The sequence below is a fragment of the Haliaeetus albicilla genome, chromosome 2, assembly GCF_947461875.1.
Source record: "Haliaeetus albicilla chromosome 2, bHalAlb1.1, whole genome shotgun sequence".
In the NCBI taxonomy this organism is placed as follows: domain Eukaryota; kingdom Metazoa; phylum Chordata; class Aves; order Accipitriformes; family Accipitridae; genus Haliaeetus; species Haliaeetus albicilla.
This window is the reverse complement of record NC_091484.1, coordinates 56,247,666-56,266,642: the sequence shown is the minus strand read 5'-3', so window position 1 is coordinate 56,266,642 and position 18,977 is coordinate 56,247,666. Positions and strand designations below refer to the sequence as shown.

General features: G+C 38.1%; 1 protein-coding gene across 2 annotated transcripts in view; it reads left to right on the top strand.

Moving 5' to 3' along the window:
• Positions 1 to 18,977, top strand: part of ZNF804B (zinc finger protein 804B) — a 239,725-nt gene that overhangs the window by 211,886 nt on the left and 8,862 nt on the right. The gene's annotated exons all lie outside the window — the stretch shown is intronic.

Genomic DNA, 18,977 nt, shown 5'->3' with positions numbered 1-18,977 from the left:
AGCACCATATAAGTAGTGCTGAGCAGAACCTTCAGTCTACACTAGTTCACACGCACATACCTGTATATTAGTATTTAAATCCATGCATACTAGAACTTGGGTATATTTTTTGCATGAAAGTCTGATTTAGTGTGTACAGCTGTGGGCACTTGCCTTTAAGCCTTTATGGTGCTTGTGGATTTAAACTCTAATTCAGGCACAGATTTAGCTCCTGTTAAACATCAAAGCTAGCAAATATACTTACATTTTAGCTAGTGTTGCCTGTACCACCTAGAAAATGCACAGATAAGTGAACACAGAGAAAGCTCCAGAAATGAGTGTAATGCTGAGATCCTGTTCATTCACCTTCAGGGTGTTTTTTCCAGCATCTGTATGTTTATCGGAGGAAAAGTAAGTCCCGTATTTTGGCTCTAAGGTACACCTCTCTTATTACCCAAACAATTTTCATTTGGACGAAAGGAAACTTGTTTGGCAATATCTGAGAGATTTCACCTTGGGATCCGGGAAATCAGGCAAAGACAGCAACACCAAGAAACCTCCTTCTGGACAAAGTATCATATATTTACCTGCAAGAACACACTAACCAAATAGAAAGGGCTGCCCCAGCATGAAAGTCCAGTACTATGTGTGCTTGTGTAGCCTCTGCTTTTTTACCTTGATATATAGGTGCACCCACTGTCCCTCTTGTACTCCCAGGTGGACAAGGCTAACATCCTTCCCTGCAGCCCCACTTCTGTTTCTCTGCATTAGGACGCTGGCCGTTAAGAAGGGCCTGCTTTTTTTAGGGCCAGGTTTTGCACATGAGGTCTGCACTTTCTGTGGCCTCCTCAGAAAATAACCAGAATGGCAAAAGGCCTCAGCATTTCTTGCTCTCAGTTAGTGAGAGGTGCTGTCTGCAGCCATCAGCATTCTGCTCCTGTAACCTCACGAAAACCACCTTGGTTTGATGCTTGTTAAGAAATACATGCATACTTTTAATAAAATTTTCACATTTGTCACACCCCTAGTAGGAAAGCCGGATGCAGAATTGTATTAAAAGAAAAGGAGTCAAGCAAGAGAAACAGTAGTATGATGTTAGATTCACTCAAACAGCTGGTTTATAAGTGGACTTGAAGTGATAAAGGAATTTTGTATGTGGAGTAGTTATTGACCTCCTATTTTTAGGTACCAATAGATTGCTTTCCTCAAAAGCAACAGTCACATACAGAAATTGTTATGTGTATGCAATTTGGAGGGTGTAAATTTAGGCCCAGTCCTGAAAACAACTGTGAACTTTCTAAGATGTATGCCTATAAGCATGCCCACAAAAAGAAATTAAAATATTCTGGATAAAATGAAGGGTGTTCAGATGTTTTATGAGAGGGGTTTTAGAGATGAAGGTTATTACTCATTATTTATTTTTTCCATCTTCAGAACGTTTACCAGAAGTATCTCTGGTCAGATTGGATGATTCTGACAGATAAATCAAAACACTGAAAGTATGATTCAATATGGTCAACAGTTTCTCAGATTTTTCCACAAATTATTCTTTAATCTCAGTGAAATGCCCATTTACTTTTAGCTTTAGGCAAATGTATTACTGCTTTATTACATTAACCATTACACAGTTATTTAGAGTGATCATCTGTGCCTGTATACCCCTTATCAGGCTCTTCTGCTTCATCAGAATATTTAATTTCTCTTGAATTTGGGGGTTTTGATGCTGAGGAATTCTTAACTGTTATTTTATTCATTATTCTACAATACACATACCGATTCAATTTTCCCTGCTCCTTCCTTTTAAACTCATCTTTCTCTTCCCTTGGAAATAGTATACTCGTTACATTTCTGGCATAAGTCTTGTATACTGTCATGTGAAAACCAAAGCTAAAAGCAAAGAATTCATTTCTATAGTCTATCATATCATTTCAGTATCTTTTTGCCTTAAAGACCCACTGTTCTCTTGCTCATCCTGAAACCAGTTATTTTCTTATTGTTGCTTATGCCTATGCCATTTATTACATTCTCTAATTTCTGTTATAGCTTCACACTTTCTTAGCTTTTCATCATACATTGATTTTGCAGTGTGTGTTCTTGTTCATACTCCCCAAAATTACTTCCACTCTGACTGTAACTGTTCCCAAAGAGCAGGTTTTTGATAATTTCTTGCTGAATAGTTTTCATTTTCTCACACTGCCTTTCCCATAATTAACTTTAAAAGTTCTTCTCATTCTTTCGGAATTTATTCTTCTGAAGTAACTCCTTATAGTCATCCCTTTTGTTCCTAAATTAGTTTTGATTACACACTAGATTACCCCCTGGTTTCTACTGGATTGTTAGATACAGAACTGGATGTGATGCTTATAATTAAGGGTTCCAAACACTTTGCATTTTAAGACCCAGGTTTCTATTGCTCTCAGAGATTGGGCTGAAATTTTCTTTCCGGATAACAAGCTTTAGTAAACTACAATAAAATAGATAGTATTTGCAAAGTCAAGGATAAGGAAGTTGTAAGGTACGAGAATCAATACTGTTTGGACAACTTAATCTGATATTTTTATGTATGTGCTCTTTAATAAAATCTTTAATCTCAGGTTGCATGTCGTTTTCCCTAAGGAAAACTCCCTGACTCAGTATTGAAGATGGACCATACTTGAGGAATGAATCCACCTTGTGCAGGGGATAAAGCTGTTGGCTAGAAAGGAACTGATGATGTGAAATGAGGGGGAAACAGGAGAAGTGGGGTTAGGAAGTAATTATGGCAATAGGTGTAATAGAGACAGAAATTGCAAGAACAGAAAGGCATGGAAGTATCACTCTGAAATTATAAGACAGTGAAAGGTGTGTACAAGAAAGGGAGAAAAAGGAGTTACAAGAGGAAGGACCTGGAGAAATGATCCACAAACAAGGGAAAATACCAGGATAAAGCACAGGAGGAGCCTGTCAGTATTCAGCCACTTAGAGCCACCAAAGTCCAAGCCATTCCACTTAGCACTGAGGAACTGAGTGAATCAACCAGATAGATAGGCTATATGAAAACCACATTTCACAACTCTAATTTTGTTAACATGAATACCACAGATATTATATTGGTACAAAATACTGTACTGAAAATAATACAAAGGACTTACACAACATAAAAAATGGCTGGGGTCTGAAAAAAAGCAAAGAATGAAATGTATAATGCTGTTGCTCATGTAAAATTCCATCTTTTACCACTGATAGATAAGACCAAAATTTTCTTGGCCTGAATGCTTCTTTGTGTTATTTAGAAATAGAGAAATCCTGCCTTTCTAAAAGCATGTTTGCATCACAGCTGCTGTGCTTCAAAGTATCTGCAATCCAGCATCTTTGAAATGCTGAAGTAGCAGTGCAGTTAAACAGACAATCTGTGTCACATCACAGAAACTAATGTAAATAAAGGTAACATAAAGCAATATGGGATGACATCAGCATTTAAGGAAAGGAGTAGTGTACAGCATATGAGCAAAAGCAGAATATAAACAATATGATAATTCTGTGGCATCACTGTACTAAGAATATTTATTTTGCCAGTTTGAAATTATCTTAAAGTGAATGCTTAGTTTATAATATCATGCAATATTTTCTTAAATGTTATGAGGGGAGGCTTGTATTTATAGCTATGCTACACAGAGATGCTTCAATTGCACGCTACAGCAAGTGCATGTACCAGAGTAGCTCCAGAGCAGCAGAAACAACATTATCAAATACCACTGAGCACACTCCAGTGATTGGGCGCGACTCGAGGCAACAGATTCCAAAGAAATGTCACCAGAAACAATCCTTTATTTTAAACTTACCAGTCTGTGCAGATCAGTGGGCCTTATTAAGAACTGCTGAACCTGCTGCCCTGCCAATGCTTTGCTGCTTTCTTATTACTCAGTGATAAAGTAAATAAATTGGCAGGATTCATCCTTCTTAGATTGCACGTTGCTTAGAATAATGAGATTCCTGTCATCATTAGCCCTCAAAAAAACTTCTTGCAAATAATGCAGAGCCGCTTTTAAATTTAATGTCTTGATAAGCTAAACTTTTAAATGCTAGATGCTATGGAATTACATTTGGTGTTCTTTAGAATGAATGCTAATTAACATGTAAATTAGCAATTTAACCCTCTTTAAATTGGAAAAAAACCCATGGGACACCTGATTTCATAGTTGTTAATGATGGTCCAATGACTGTAAGATATTTCTTAAGCATTTCATTATATAAGGTATTACAGAAGTGTATTATCAGATTTGGGCATTTAAGACATAGCAATAACCAGAATATCAGTTAGAGGAAGTGCTCTTCATTAATGCCTGTGTTATTGTCCTTTCTATTCTTCTCAGAGGGTACACTTTTTAATTACTAAAGTTTCACAACTAATTTTTCAAGCAGAAGGAATAGTTGACGCAGTGTAATGTGTGGCTTATTCAAATAAGCAAGGAATCTGAAAGATTAGATTTGTAAGAAAACCATGATGCCAAACCACAGACAAATATGAAAATCTGCCCCAAAATATCAGTTTAGGGTTTAACCAGTCAGAACATGAAGAAACATTTTCTTATTTAATTATGTATAGACAAAAGCTGCAGTAAATCTGGTTGAAACTCAGCATTTCTGGTTCAAATAATTTTCCATTGTTTCAAACTTTGCTTCCATTTCAAATATGGATAAGGAAAAAATTCTCAAAAGAAAATAATTAAAACATTCTGTTATGACTGATTTAACATGGTAATTACAATGTAAATTCAATAAATTTTGAAACAAAAGACTTCTGAAACATTCCGTTCAAATAAAAAGTGTTTTTGAGCCAGTCATACCACTTTTTCTTACTGTGTAAAAAGAATTGATTAAAATCAACATATTCCATTTTGGTTCTCAGTTCTGAAATGCTAATATATGCAGTACACAGGATATTACTCAAGAAAATGGGATAGATATGGAGAACCTAAATATTTATGTTTAAATTATTATTCCCATTTTCAGTTAACCTTTAGGGCAGTCAGGCTGGAGTTGTGCCTGTATTGTTTAATGAACAAGATAAATTATATTGGATGTTGCTGTCCTTTTTTTTCAAAAGTCTGTATTCAGATGTCTTTTCCACTTTTTAAATGACAGTAGTAAGGACAGAAGCAGCAGAATATACAGCAAGTTTTCTACCTACTTCTATGTAAATTGTTACCATTCATGCAAAAATGTCTATTCACCATGAACTAATAAGGATTGGGCAAGAGTGAACACAGACGTACTTTATAGTTCATGTGCCAGCTTTGAAAGACTGACAAACATTAGGTAACATTGCTTATAGGCCACATACATACTTTGCAAATTATTTTGTTGTTGTTGCTGTTGTTAAATCAGTAGATCTGGAATAACCGGTGTTATCTTAAGGTCAGGCTCTAAAAGTCTTTCTTCAAATAGTGAGGTGATAAGGACAAAGCACTGCCAGATGCTGTCGTTGTCTTTGATTGCTGTCTGTACACAACTACTTTAATTCATATTTGTGGAATGACTTGTAGAATAAGGTACTGTTCAGCCAGTTTAAGGGACCTGCTGTGCAGGTTACAGGACATCTGTACATATCTTACCTGGGGCAATTCTGTGCTATAGTCAGCTTTTTGGAAATACTGGGCAATTAGCTTTGCTAGCAAAATGTTTTACCCTCAAATGTTCACAGAAAAATTATGTTTCTGTCAGCTTCTGCATAACTTTTAAATAGTGCTCTCTTGCTGATATCGTTCCCTCCTCTGGAAAAATAATAACTCTTCTAATCCCATTGGCATCCACAAAGTATATCTGGTGCTATGAACATCTGTCTAGAATCTGCATCTATTATAGTTCTGTTCATTTTTGACTGTCTGCACCTTCCATGCAGTAATTAATGTGCAAGAATGTAGCTGAGCAATTGATTCCTGTGGAGCTTTAAAGTCAAGCTAATCAACTATGTTTGTGTTCGAGGAACTGCACAATGTGCCTTGTACATCTTTAAGGGGAATTCATAGCAGAAACAAATATCTAAAAGCAAACAGAAGCATACACGTGCATCACCAAGACAGCAATAAAAATGGTGAAATTAGTCATTTATTACCCTTACTTAGTAAAAAACATTAATTAACATCTTTTAACATGTCTCTAAGGGAAAAATAAAGGAGGCAACCCAGACTAATTATCATTTCACAGCTTTTGCAATTTCATAATAATTAGGCTCCACCAGGAGCCATTAAAAAGATGAGGGGTCTTTAAGCACCTTTTCAGATTAAATTGCAAGGGAATATCTAGAGAAATGTAGATAACGTTCATGTGAGTACCAAACAAATATATTATCACAGGTGATGGGACAGTAAAAACTAAATGTTTCCTGAACCAAAAAAGTTGAAAACTAAATACTTGTTTATCAGGAAATGTTATTTTTAGAGTAGAATGGCTTTGCAGGAACATGAGAAGATCAAAACCATTCTTCATTCAAAAGGTTTACATCATTTAGTTTTAATCAGGTTGAAATGGTTCATAAAGTTTAAAATACTTCGCTTCAACAGTGTTACTATGGTTCATAAAGTTTGAAATACTTTGCTTCAAAAGTGTTACTTTAAAAATATTTTAAAAAATGTCTTGTAAAGTATTTGCAGATACTTTAAAAATATTGTTACGTGCACACATATTTACTGTTCTTGAGATAATGATGAAAATTATAACTTTAAGGCATTATGTTTCATTGCTATTTACATGCATTGACATCAAGTCACCTGGAAGCACTTGAAATTTTTCATTTTTTTAATAAGTTTTCAAAATTTTACCTCTCCCAGTAAGAATAAAAAATAAAGAAATCCCAAACATCAAAATTTCCTGCAGAGCAAAAATTCTTTAAACAAGTGTGTAGGTATAGAGGAATTGACAGAACCCCTCTGGAACCCTTTAGGATACTTTATGCTTGTAGTTAGCATTTCTCTGCTTGTTTTCAGCACTTAGCATGTTGATGGATTCTTAGCACTGCTTCCTTCAAACCAAACACTTAAATACTGATGTCTGAAAGTGCAAGTGCAGTCACATTCCATTGCTCTGTATTTACACTTTCCATTTAGGATCTGTGGGATTTGGCAAGGTAGTATATCATAACCAGCAGAAGTGATAAAACCTATTGCTTGTATTCTGAACCTGCCCTGGATCTCCAGTCTTAGATAAGGATCTGATTGTGTGAATATCAAATCATAATTAGTTCAGAAATTATTGGGTAAAGTAATATGTTTAGGGGTAAAACAATACAATTTATTAAATCACATAATTACTAATACCTGTATACAAAAATATGGCCTAAAAGGTACAATGTAATTTTTAACTTTTAAAAGGAACCCAGAATATTCAGATTAACCTCATCCTGTTCTTTATTTCAAAGCAAAATTCAGTCTTCTCATCAGCTTCTAATTACCATCTTTTCTGCGTTCTGCATCACTTTTATATCATTTGAGCCTGGGTTACACCAAACATTCAATTCATTGACAGAATTATGGCTTTCAATAGCCCATGTGATATTCTGATTTCCTTCCCATTTTGAAATTTAGCACAGCATAATGTCCCTTTGCTTGGTTAGAAACGAAAATGAAGATTCTGACCTGCAATTTGAAAATAATAATAAATTGGACCTGTACACATGCAAAATAACAAGTCATAGCCTAATAAATCTGAACATGGAGCATGTGAGAAGTGTACAATAACTGTTATAATGATTTTCTGTTATTTCTTGGAAACAAACACAATTTTTTATATAAATCCTTATTTATTTTTGCACAAGGTTTTTTGTAAAAGCTAAAGCAATAATACCTGTAAAGACAATGGAATATTTTTTCAGAAGTTAAAGTGATAATGTATGATCCAGTTGCCCTACTTCTCCTTCTGTCCAGAATAATTTGCAGTACTGTTTTAACTCACCTAGTTCAAAGACTATAGCTATCACTATATTGTATCTGTGTTGGTGCATACTTTAAGAGGATTGTTGTTCCATTTGAGTACATAAACTCACAATCTTTCTTTTTTGCAAGAAATAATTAGAATTCAGGGGTGTAGAAAAGTATAGATTACTAGAACAAGAAGCCACAGTATAAATAAAAGATCAACTTCAAATTTTAGAGGAATAAAAATTTCCTGGGAGGGAATAGCAGAGTAAAGCTTGCTTAACACATTGTTTGTGTCAACTGGCAGGAAAGAATTTGAGAAGTGACATAAAGTATTTCAGAAGCGGTGGGTGATAGATTAGCTTTATGTATTAAAAATGTCCATTTCTACATGAAAAACTAGATGGGTTTATAGTATCATTTGATGTAAGAGTGAATACAAACAGACATGGTCTGGAGCATGAGTAAGAGATGAGTGGGGGACATTAAATGTTACCTCCCATAGCTGCACAACATACAAGGGGATAAGAGAAGCAGTTTGGGATTGCTCTTGTAAAAGTGCATCATGCTCATTTCCACCCCCTTTCCAGGGACCAGTTTCTAGAACAGTATTAAAAATTGTAAATTTTGGAATCACAACTGAAGGGTGTCAAGTTGCAGCTCAGCGATCTGTTACGCACCAATGGGCTGAACTGCACATGTTGACCATGTGCTTGCTTTTAGCTCCCTCTCTTAGTAAAAGCCTCAGGCGCTGCAGGTGCTGCAGCAGTACATTCAAGGAGACCAAATACAAATAACAAATTGCAAATAAATAATATTTTAAGCACATGGCAATAAAAAGGGTGCTAGATAGGCCATAATATCTTTGCCTTTATAAACTGGAAAATTAGGACATCATTCACTCTGCACAGTTTGGTCATCTTTTTCCATGACACACTGAATTTGCCTAGGAAGTACCTTATTGCTTTTGTTGTTTCAGAGGGAAATGCTGCTGAACTGGGAAGAGAGATGGATAAGCCAAGTAGAGGAAAGAAAGAACACTAAAGTCAAAGGAAACAACACATATTAATAATGAAAGACAAATTTGGAAAAGAATTAAATACAAGCAAATACATATAATCAAAATAACTTATTTTAATCGGTATAATTTACTGCGATGTGTTCTCAAAAGATTGTCTCAGATAATCAAAGGCTAAACCAGGCTATTGCAGGAGTGAATTACCCTGGAAAAAAAATGGGACATCTGTTCATCTCCTCCTGTAAATAAACCAAAGACTGGAACATAAACTGCTACTCCAATCCCATGCATGAAGAAATTAAAATTAACAGATTATCCATCTGAATTTGCTTCCTCCGTGGGCCTCCCTTCTGTCAAGAATAGCACAAAAATACTTCATCTGCATTATGGGTCTCTAAAAGCTGATCTTTAATCTATAAGTCATTAGCATTATGATGATCGACACAGGCATACAGGAAATTAAAAAAGCCAAGCAATTGTATTTAGTAAATGCAAATAAAATATTTGCCTATATTTATATAAATAACAAACTGTAACATACACTCCTTGAAGGAATCTAGTTTCATAAAGGTGAATGAGCTTGCCAAATGGACTGGGAGGAGGAATTCAAATGGAAACATGTGAGAGAGTCCTAGGAAATTTTAAAGAGCACTTGGCAGATGGTTTAAGAACCCAAATCCCACAACTGAAAAAAACCCAAATAGGTTATAAACAGCTAATCTCATTTAGAAGGAAAGTCAATTCTCTGTGGCTTAAATGTATAATAAAGGAGAGAAAGGAAAAATGGATGGTAAAGATCATAAATCAGAAGTGAAAAAATTGGACAAAAGTGATGGAGGAAGTAAAAAGGGCAAAAGGAAAACCTGTAGTCATCAAAGGTGAGGGCAAGAAGGTTTCTGAAAGTATATTGAGGACATAAAGAATATTCTGCTCCAATAGAAATGAATTACTTGTTAGCAGTCATGTAAAAAGGACTATTCAACACAGATTTCTGTTCTATACTTGGGGCAAAGCCATATGATTTAGTCACATCTATGATGTTTATGATGTGACGTACCAGTCTGCCAGTAACTAAAAAGGATATTAAACAACATAATCTAGAGCTAAATATTTTTGTATCAGCAGGTTCAGGTGACCAACATTTAAGTATTAGGAAAAAGATGGCTATAAACTCTCTTAATCATTAATGTGGATTTTTAATATGTCTCCGAGCACTAAAGAAAGATGCATCGAGCTAGAAGCTAGGTAATGCCATGCTAGGATTTAAAAAGAATAAACAAGAAAATCTGTCACCCACCAGGGAAAATACTGGCATGACTGATGCAGGACTTCATAAAGTATTAAAGAATGATAATGTAATTAATTTCATTTAATGTGGTTTATGTAAAATAGATCTTGTCAAAGTAACTTGATTTTCTCATTTTATCTGTTAAAACATAGCAAATCAGGATGTCTTCCGTCTTGTGTTATTGAAAAGTTTTGATCAGCTGATTACAAAAATCCTTTGTGCCCTTTTCTTATTGACAAAAACTGCAAGGTAATGTGATTTATCAGACGTCCTTTACTTTGAGCAGGCATAGTATTCCTGCTAGATTCCTGGTTACCTTTAACTCTCATACTCCAGAAGACGTCAGTCTACTTTAGGCAAATGCAAGAGAAAGAATATTTTAGTTTTGATTGAATTAAAAAAAAACCAACAACAACAATATAAAATACTTTTTATGGATAGCTATTACATCCTATTAGAAAAAGCAATATTTTACTTCCTTGACATATCAGATGACGCTTCTCATTACAGCTGCCATTAATATCCTTCATGCACATATCGTTCACTATTTGCCCTGAACATACCTTTTCATCTAAAGCACAGTGAGTGGTACCTATAAACAACACTACATTTATCTCAAGTACATATTAAAATGACTCTTTTTAGTGATCAACTTGTTCTCTGGTACAGCATTTCAAAATCACTGCGTAGTGGTCTGCTGATTCAACTTTCCTTTATGTAAACCTATAGACACAGCACAATAGTTTGTAAGAGGTTTATCCTTTATGCTTTATTGTTGTTCCCTCAGCACTACCATAGTTATCAAGAATCAACTGAATATACATGTAAATAATATTCAGGCTTAATTCAGATGTCTGGAATCTTTCCTCTTGTTTCAATGGGCTTACAAAGTGTTAGATGTGGTAATTAAACATATATCTGTAAGCATTGATTCAGCCTCCTCCTTGGTCTTTTCAGAAGTCATTCCATCTCTCTTTGCCTTCATTTCTTTCTTTGTAAAATGATATCATGGTAAAGATACCTGTTTCAAAAGAAGTTGGAGATCTGTCTATGGAAAGTGCTATGTAATATCTACGGACAGTTATTTCTACTATCACTTTTGTTACTCTGAAAGTCTGATGACCACATTGAAGAAAGTTTGAGGCCAGGCTTTGGACTTGCCTGTTGAATTCTTGGATAATTCAGACTCTTGCTCTTTTCCTTAAAATGTAGGTGTTTTTGTATTCCACCTGCTACAGTTAGAACAAACAAAACTAGTGTTGAGACAGGCTTCAAAAAGATGAGGAAAATGCTTAAATATTTTTGAAATAAGATTGCAAGTACTGACACTTTTGAAAGGAGCTAGTCTTGCACAGGGTCTGTAATACCAGTTTCTTTTCTTTAAACTGCTTAAATGAGAAGGGAAAAGAAATAAAATATATGGCTAAGAAAGAGACCCTGGCACCCTGACAAGCGAGGTAATATATGGACAAGCAGTGAAGACACAGTCCCTGCCCCAAGTTTCTTGTCATTCAAATGTGTTGCTTTTACTAGGTAAATCACTCTGTATTCTGAAGTGGCACCAAATATGTCTAATCAAATTATACAGTGTGCAGCCAGCTTGTTGGAGCATATGACAATAAGTTCATTGGAACTGATATAAACATGGGTGGCCAAGTGGAGCATATGCTGGCTCCACAAATAGCTCAGGTCTTCAGACAAGTGTGTTGCTGCCACAAAGAGCCTGTTCTGTCCTCTCCCCTATGGAAATAGCCCCCATGAAACCCATCTGTTTTAACTTTACTTGGGGGATTCTCATGAGCAGTACAAATGGAGATACTTTAATCCAGCAATGGATGAAATCAGTTTAATTAACAGGAATATTTTCTGATCTGGTTGAACAGTAAGAAGCTCCCACAGAAAAGACACAGGTGAGGACTGGTAGGTCTTGATGCTTTCTGTCATGAAGATCCATTGCACTACATCAGACCATCTTTCCGTACAGACTTAACAGGAGTTTCTATGAAGACATGCGAAAACAAGCCCTCTGAACAGCCATCTGTAATTTATTCTTCTGGTTGGATCTGTGAACATCTCATTCACTTGTAGATGGATTCTCTAGGACATGTCTGAGGACTGACTTTTCCCCTCTCCTGCTATCATCTCATTCCCTAACCCAATCAGACCAGGATATTTTCTTTCTGTCTTCCCATTCACTCCCACTAACGATATTGAATCTGTTAAGATTGACTGTAATATAAGCTACTCCAAAAAATTATCACACATTTCAAAGTGATCTATAGCTATTTATGGGTAAAACAAATGAAAATTTATCAGCTATTTTTGAGCTTCATATTTCATGGCTAATTTCTGTACGTAATAGACTTTCCAATTTATTTTTAGGATTTTATTTACCAGAGTAAAAGCAATTTCCTCCATTGCTGTTTCCTCCCTTTCACTTAGACAGCTAATACCGTAAGCTTCAGACATGAAGTCTAGTTATGTTCTCCAGTAACTATCATTCTCATTTGATGGTTTGCAGTGTGAATTCATTTTGCAAACAATGTAATTGGTTCCAATGTTGGGGTTAGAGCCAAGAGAATAATTATTGAAATTCACGGTCCTTTTTTTCCTCATTTAACCCTTCTGTGGTGAATCTGTTTAGAACTTAATTAAGGAGCTCTTCAGCAAAGCAGAAATCAGTCTTTAAAGCCAGACAGGCACTCAAACACTCACGTTAGTTCATGAACTTAGATTCAGAGAAGGCTCTCTAAATATGACAGGAGACATATATGTAATGCTGACTGAAGAAAACAGTGGTGTATACTACATTTTTACTTGGGGCTGTGATGCCTTACGGAATGATGAACATTTTGGAGCATGCATTGTGAATGATATTCTGGAAAAAAAAGTCTAAATGTAAGTGGAAAAAATAATATAATTCATAGTAACCTGTTATTTTCTAACTTAATGCATGGAAATTTTTTTCTTCTTTTTCCCAAAGCTGCCTTCTATTTACATCAATGCAGTTACACTACTGTGAATAAGAAGACAATTTGCTCCTCAGTATACTTGCAGCAACAGTTATTTGCCCCAGCATCTGAAGTAGTTACACTGAGAACCCCTGTTAGATCCATGTAATGGGATGAGCACGGCACCTGGCAGAATGCTCAAAAGGAGAAGTAATGCTGTCCCCTAGTACTGTGTTCCTGTGGTCCTCAAACTGAGAGAGAGTGAATGAGAAAGCAATATAGAAAAAAAGGTTCCTGAAGCCAGACACCCCCTGGAGAACAAGGGGTGGCAAATCTGGCAGGGAAACACAGATTATGAAAACCATCACTGTATTCTTGTCAATGATTTATACAAAAATCCCAGATGTCTTCCTCAACTCTCTTTCTATTACAGGTGCCAAAAGTACACTAATTCAAAGTACTCTTTTATGCAACCTGTAGACATGAATATTATCTGTAGCAATGAAAATGTACCAATAGCATTAATTTCTTCTGTCTATCAAAAGTTTATCTCTGAGATGATAGAATCATAGAATAGTTTGGGTTCTTTAAAGGTCATCCAGTCCAACTCCCCCTGCAACAAGCAGGGACATCTTCAACTAGATCAGGTTGCTCAGAGCGCCGTCCAACCTGACCTTGAATGTTTTCAGGGATGGGGCATCTACCACCTCTCTGGGCAACCTGTGCCAGTGTTTCACCACCCTCACCATAAAAAATTTCTTCCTTATATCTAGTCTAAATCTACCCTCTTTTAGTTTAAAACCATTACCCCTCGTCCTATCGCAACAGGCCCTGCTAAAATGTTTGTCCCCATCTTTCTTTTAAGGCCCCTTTAAGTACTGAAAGGCCTCAATAAGGTGTCCCAAGAGCCTTCTCTTCTCCAGACTGAACAACCCCAACTCTCTCAACCTTTCTTCATAGGAGTGGTATTCCATCCCTCCGATCATTTTTGTGGCCCTCCTCTGGAACCACTCCAACCACCATGTCTTTTTTGTACTGAAGGCTCCAGAGCTGGAGGCAGCGCTCCAGGTGGGGTCTCACCAGAGGGGAGTAGAAGGGCAGAATTACCACCCTCGACTTGCTGGTCACACTTCTTTTGATGCAGCCCAGGATACCGTTGGCTTTCTGGGCTGCGTGTGCACATTGCTGGCTCATGTCCAGCTTTTCATCCACCAGTACCCCCAAGTCCTTCTTGGCAGGGCTGCTCTCAATCCCTTCATCCCCCAGCCTGTATCGATACTGGAGGTTGCCCCAACCCAGGTGCAGAACCTTGCAATTGACCTCGTTGAACTTTATGATGTTCACGTGGGCCCACTTCTGAAGCCTATCCAGGTCCCTCTGGATGTCATCCCACCCCTCAAGCATGTCAAATATACCACTCAGCTTGGTATCATCTGCAAACTTGCTGAGGGTGCACTCAATCCCAATATGTCATTAATGAAGATATTAAACGGTACTAGTCCCAGTACGGACCCCTGAGGGACACCACTTGTCACCAATCTCCATCTGGACATCAAACCATTGACCGCTACCCTTTGGAAATGACCATCCAACCAATTCCTCATCCAGCTAACAGTCCACCCATCAAATCCATATCTCTCTGATTTAGAGAGAAGGATGTTGTGGGGGACTGTGTCAAAGGCCTTACAGAAGTCCAGTGTGGTGGGTTGACCCTGGCTGGAGCCCAGGTGCCCACCAAAGCTGCTCTATCACACCCCCCCTCCTCAACTGGACAAAGAGAGAAAATATAAGGAAAGACTCATGGGTAGAGATAAGTACAGGGAGATCACCCAGCAATTACTGTCACAGGCAGAACAGACTCAGCTTGGGGAAATTAGCTTAATTTATTACCAATCAAATCAGAGTAGGATAATGAGAAATAAAACCAAATCTTGGAACATCTTCCCCCTACCCCTCCCTCCTGCTTGGGCACAGTTCTACTCCTGATTTTCTCTACCTCCTCCCCTCCAGTGGTGCAGAGGGACAGGGAATGGGGGTTGCGGTCAGTTCATCACACATTGTCTCTGCCGCTCCTTCCTCCTCAGGGGCAGGACTCCTCACACTCTTCCCCTGCTCCAGCATGGGGTCCCTCCCACAGGAGACAGCTCTCCAGGAACTCCTCCAATGTGAGTCCTTCCCATGGGCTACAGTTCTTCATGAACTGCTCCAGCGTGGGTTCTTTCCACGGTGTGCAGTCCTTCAGGAGCACACTGCTCCAGCACAGGTCCCTTGCAGGGCCACAGGTACTGCCAGCAAACCTGCTCCACCGCGGGCTTCCCACAGCATCACAGCCTCCTTCAGGGGCATCCACCTGCTCCAGCGTGGGGTCCTCCCCGGGCTGCAGGTGGATATCTGCTCCACCGTGGACCTCCCTGGGCTGCAGGGGGACAGCCTGCCTCACCATGGTCTTCACCATGGTCTGCAGGGGAATCTCTGCTCCGGCGCCTGGAGCACCTCCTCCCCCTCCTTCTTCACTGACCTGGGGGTCTGCAGGGTTGTTTCTCTTACATGTTCTCACTCCTCTCTCCGGCTGCCGTTTTGTCTCTGTCCCAACTTTTTTTTCCATTCTTAAAAACGTTATCACTGATGGGCTCGGCCTTGGCCGGCAGTGGGTCCGTCTTAGAGCTGGCTGGTATGGGCTCTGTCAGACACAGGGGAAGCTTCCAGAGGCTTCTTACAGAAGCCACCCCTGTAACCCCCCCACTACCAAAACCTTGCCACACAAAGCCAACACAGTATGCTACAGGTGCTCGTAGGTCAGTGAAAAGCAAGTACTGGCCACAATAAAATGACAATTTTAAAAAAACAACCCAACATTAAGAATGGGCAGAAATTGCTAAAGTACAGGTATTTGGCCACTGATATTTCATGTCTAGCAAAAGTATGTAGTGAAAATGCAGCTCCACTAACTCACTTGGATCTCCTGGTGATTCATACCAGAGTTCAGGAGGAAAAGAATAGATTCAGCAGGTTTTGAGTGGGTCTTAGACAGTGGAGCCGACATGACTCAGACCTGGTTGTATAAGTAAATCTTTCCATAACAACGAATATTATTTTGTAGTCTTTTAATATTCTGTGTGGGTGTTTACAAAAAAGGGATGGGTTACTTTTAGATACGGTAAGGTCCACATACACATCTGCACAAAAAAACAGAGAAAGAATAGAACTTGAGTCTAAAAATGAAATATAACTCTGTGGCAATGATATTTGTAGCAGGTGAAGGACAGAACACAAGATTTCTATTAAATAAATCATAATTTATTATACGTGCCTGTATTTGGCTGCCCAGTTAAGTACCTAATTACATGAAAAATGCAATTGCTGTGTAAAGTGATGTTAATTTTCAAGCACACCTGCTGAGCTTAGGGTTGTCATTCAGGTACCTGCTCAGTTGCATGCTCTTGTGTGCACCACCTGTGGAAAATATTTGTGTGCCTGTCAGAAGTCTGGCACAGGTTATTAGTGAAGAAAACCACAGTGTTGCAGGTTCAGCAGGCAGTCCCATGGTCTATCTAACATAGCTGACAAATTTCATTACGATTCCTAACTGGAGCTCTGGCAGTGCAGCTTTTTTTGTTTTGATGAGGGGATGTATAGGCAGTCTCTGCTTAGACTGTAGATGCTTTTGATTTCTTGGATTTCATCTCCAGTTGATGAGTCCTCCACTATGCTTACCTACTCTTTTTTTTTTTATTCTTTTCTCTACTTCCTTGACACATGCTGTATGCCATTAGAGAGCAAAAAATACTGCTAGAACTTCTATTCTTAGTGTTGGTCCATTTGCTTTGTTGATTATCATCCTAACTGTCAAAGAAATGAAATGGCATTGCTTTGCAGTACCTGCGCTCCATAGTACTAGCTTTCACATTGTTCTTTGTTTCCTTGACAGGTAGAAACTGTTTCTGTTTTTCCTCATGAATGCTTTATGTGTGATACCGAACAGCTCACGGTGACAGCTAAAAAACAGCAAGTGGAACTAAAGGACATTTCTCAAATGTGTTTCTTTGCCCTTTCTTCATATTGAAGATGTTAATAAGACTCAAGACTACCTGTGTTTTTTTCTATGGAGGATAGGATCTTTACTGCTTAAACATCTCTACATTCTTGTAAATATTACTTAGGTGACAGAAACTGTGGATTCATTCTGGGAAGATTCTCTGATTTCTTTTACAACTTTGGCTTTACCATATTATTTAAAAAGCTTCTTTCCTGGACCAAAAGTAATGTTGTCTTACATATTCATCCATTTTACTCTAAATTGCAGGGAATGAGGTTGAGGGAATGGAGCGCTATATGACTGGCCTGGCCAGGGGCAAGTGAACAACGAGGGAGAGCATGTAAGGGGACAGGAAAAAGCTAAAAATGTGGTGGAGCAACCATTTCTTTCCAAGGAACTGAAGCCTAAGAGCTTTAAAGAGGACTTTGCAGCTGTCCTGTTTCAGAATCTAGTTCACTGAGGTACTAGATGTTGGAGCTGATAGAAACTTTCTGGAGAAACATACAGATTTGACAGACTATAAATATTTCTGATAAATATGGTTAAACTTTCAGCAGGCACCAGGCAGCAGGACTGTTCTTGCTGGTTGTAGCAGTTCCCTAAGCAACTGCCTTTCTGGCCTTCTCATCCTCATCCAAGGGAGTTTGCATATGCAGAGACATCAGGGTGGTTGAGAGCCAGCTCTTAAGCTCCCTGAGCAACTGATTCGCGGGCAGCCCAGCTGTCCCTACCTCCAGATCAGTGCTCAGAGGTGCACATCTTGGGGTCCAGAAGGCTGAGAGCAAGTAAGAAACTTCTGCTCTTAGTCTCCCAACATTTATTTATTTTTCTCTCACAGATGTTATCTGGCTTTTAAAAAAATCCCATACTTGAAGGACAGCTGATGCGATACCCATTACAGCTTTCCAAGCACTCTTCAGAGAACACAATTACGGACCCTGTATGGCCTGTTTCTAGCAAGTGGACGTAGTGTTTTAGTTCTCAGTCCTGGTTCTCAAGGTTTCCAGTTTGGGCATCTGGCTGAATGCACCGGAGCTCCCTTCTGGCTTGTAAACCTGCCTTCCCCAAACACCACAGCAGTGGAGAGGTGGTGAAGGGAGGAAGGCATTTCTGCCATGGAGCATGGAAGCATGGACCTGAACTGGGAAGTTGTAAGGTTGGACATGACCTGCACTTTTTGGTTTGTGTCTTCTTCTCCTTCACTTTTCCTTATACTATCAGCAGTGCAAAACCAGGTAATAAAAAAATGTAATAAAGGCAAAGAATTTTGCTCTCTCCAGCAGGAATTACCTGATTTATAGATGTTCGAAGAGATAAAAAAAATTGTGAAAATAACCATAAAAGAGTTTCCTGATCAAATATTTCAGACAGTAGTTCTCTCCTTTGAAAAACAAATGCAGTCTTAAAATCTACGACACCAACACACAAGCACACATACATACATGCATACATGTGCAAGTACAGAGATCTACAAAATATGTTACACACACAAGCTCAGCTTTATTCCAGTGTATGCTAATGGATTAAATTCCAGCTGAAAATTTCAGCTACATTAAATGGAGTCCAGTTTTGTGTATGTATTTGTACACAACAGAAGATTTGTTTATTCATAATAAACTAAAAACTATCATTCATCTCTAGGTATAGATCAGCTAAATAGCAATGGCCCAATCATGTTGTTTTGTTAGGCAAAAATAGCATTTTCAATCTCTTCTTAGGATGATAACATTTTAAGTATATTTGTACTCTCCATTTATATATTAACTTCACCAAAACCAAATAAATGGAGTAAGAGGAAATGTAACTGCTGTGT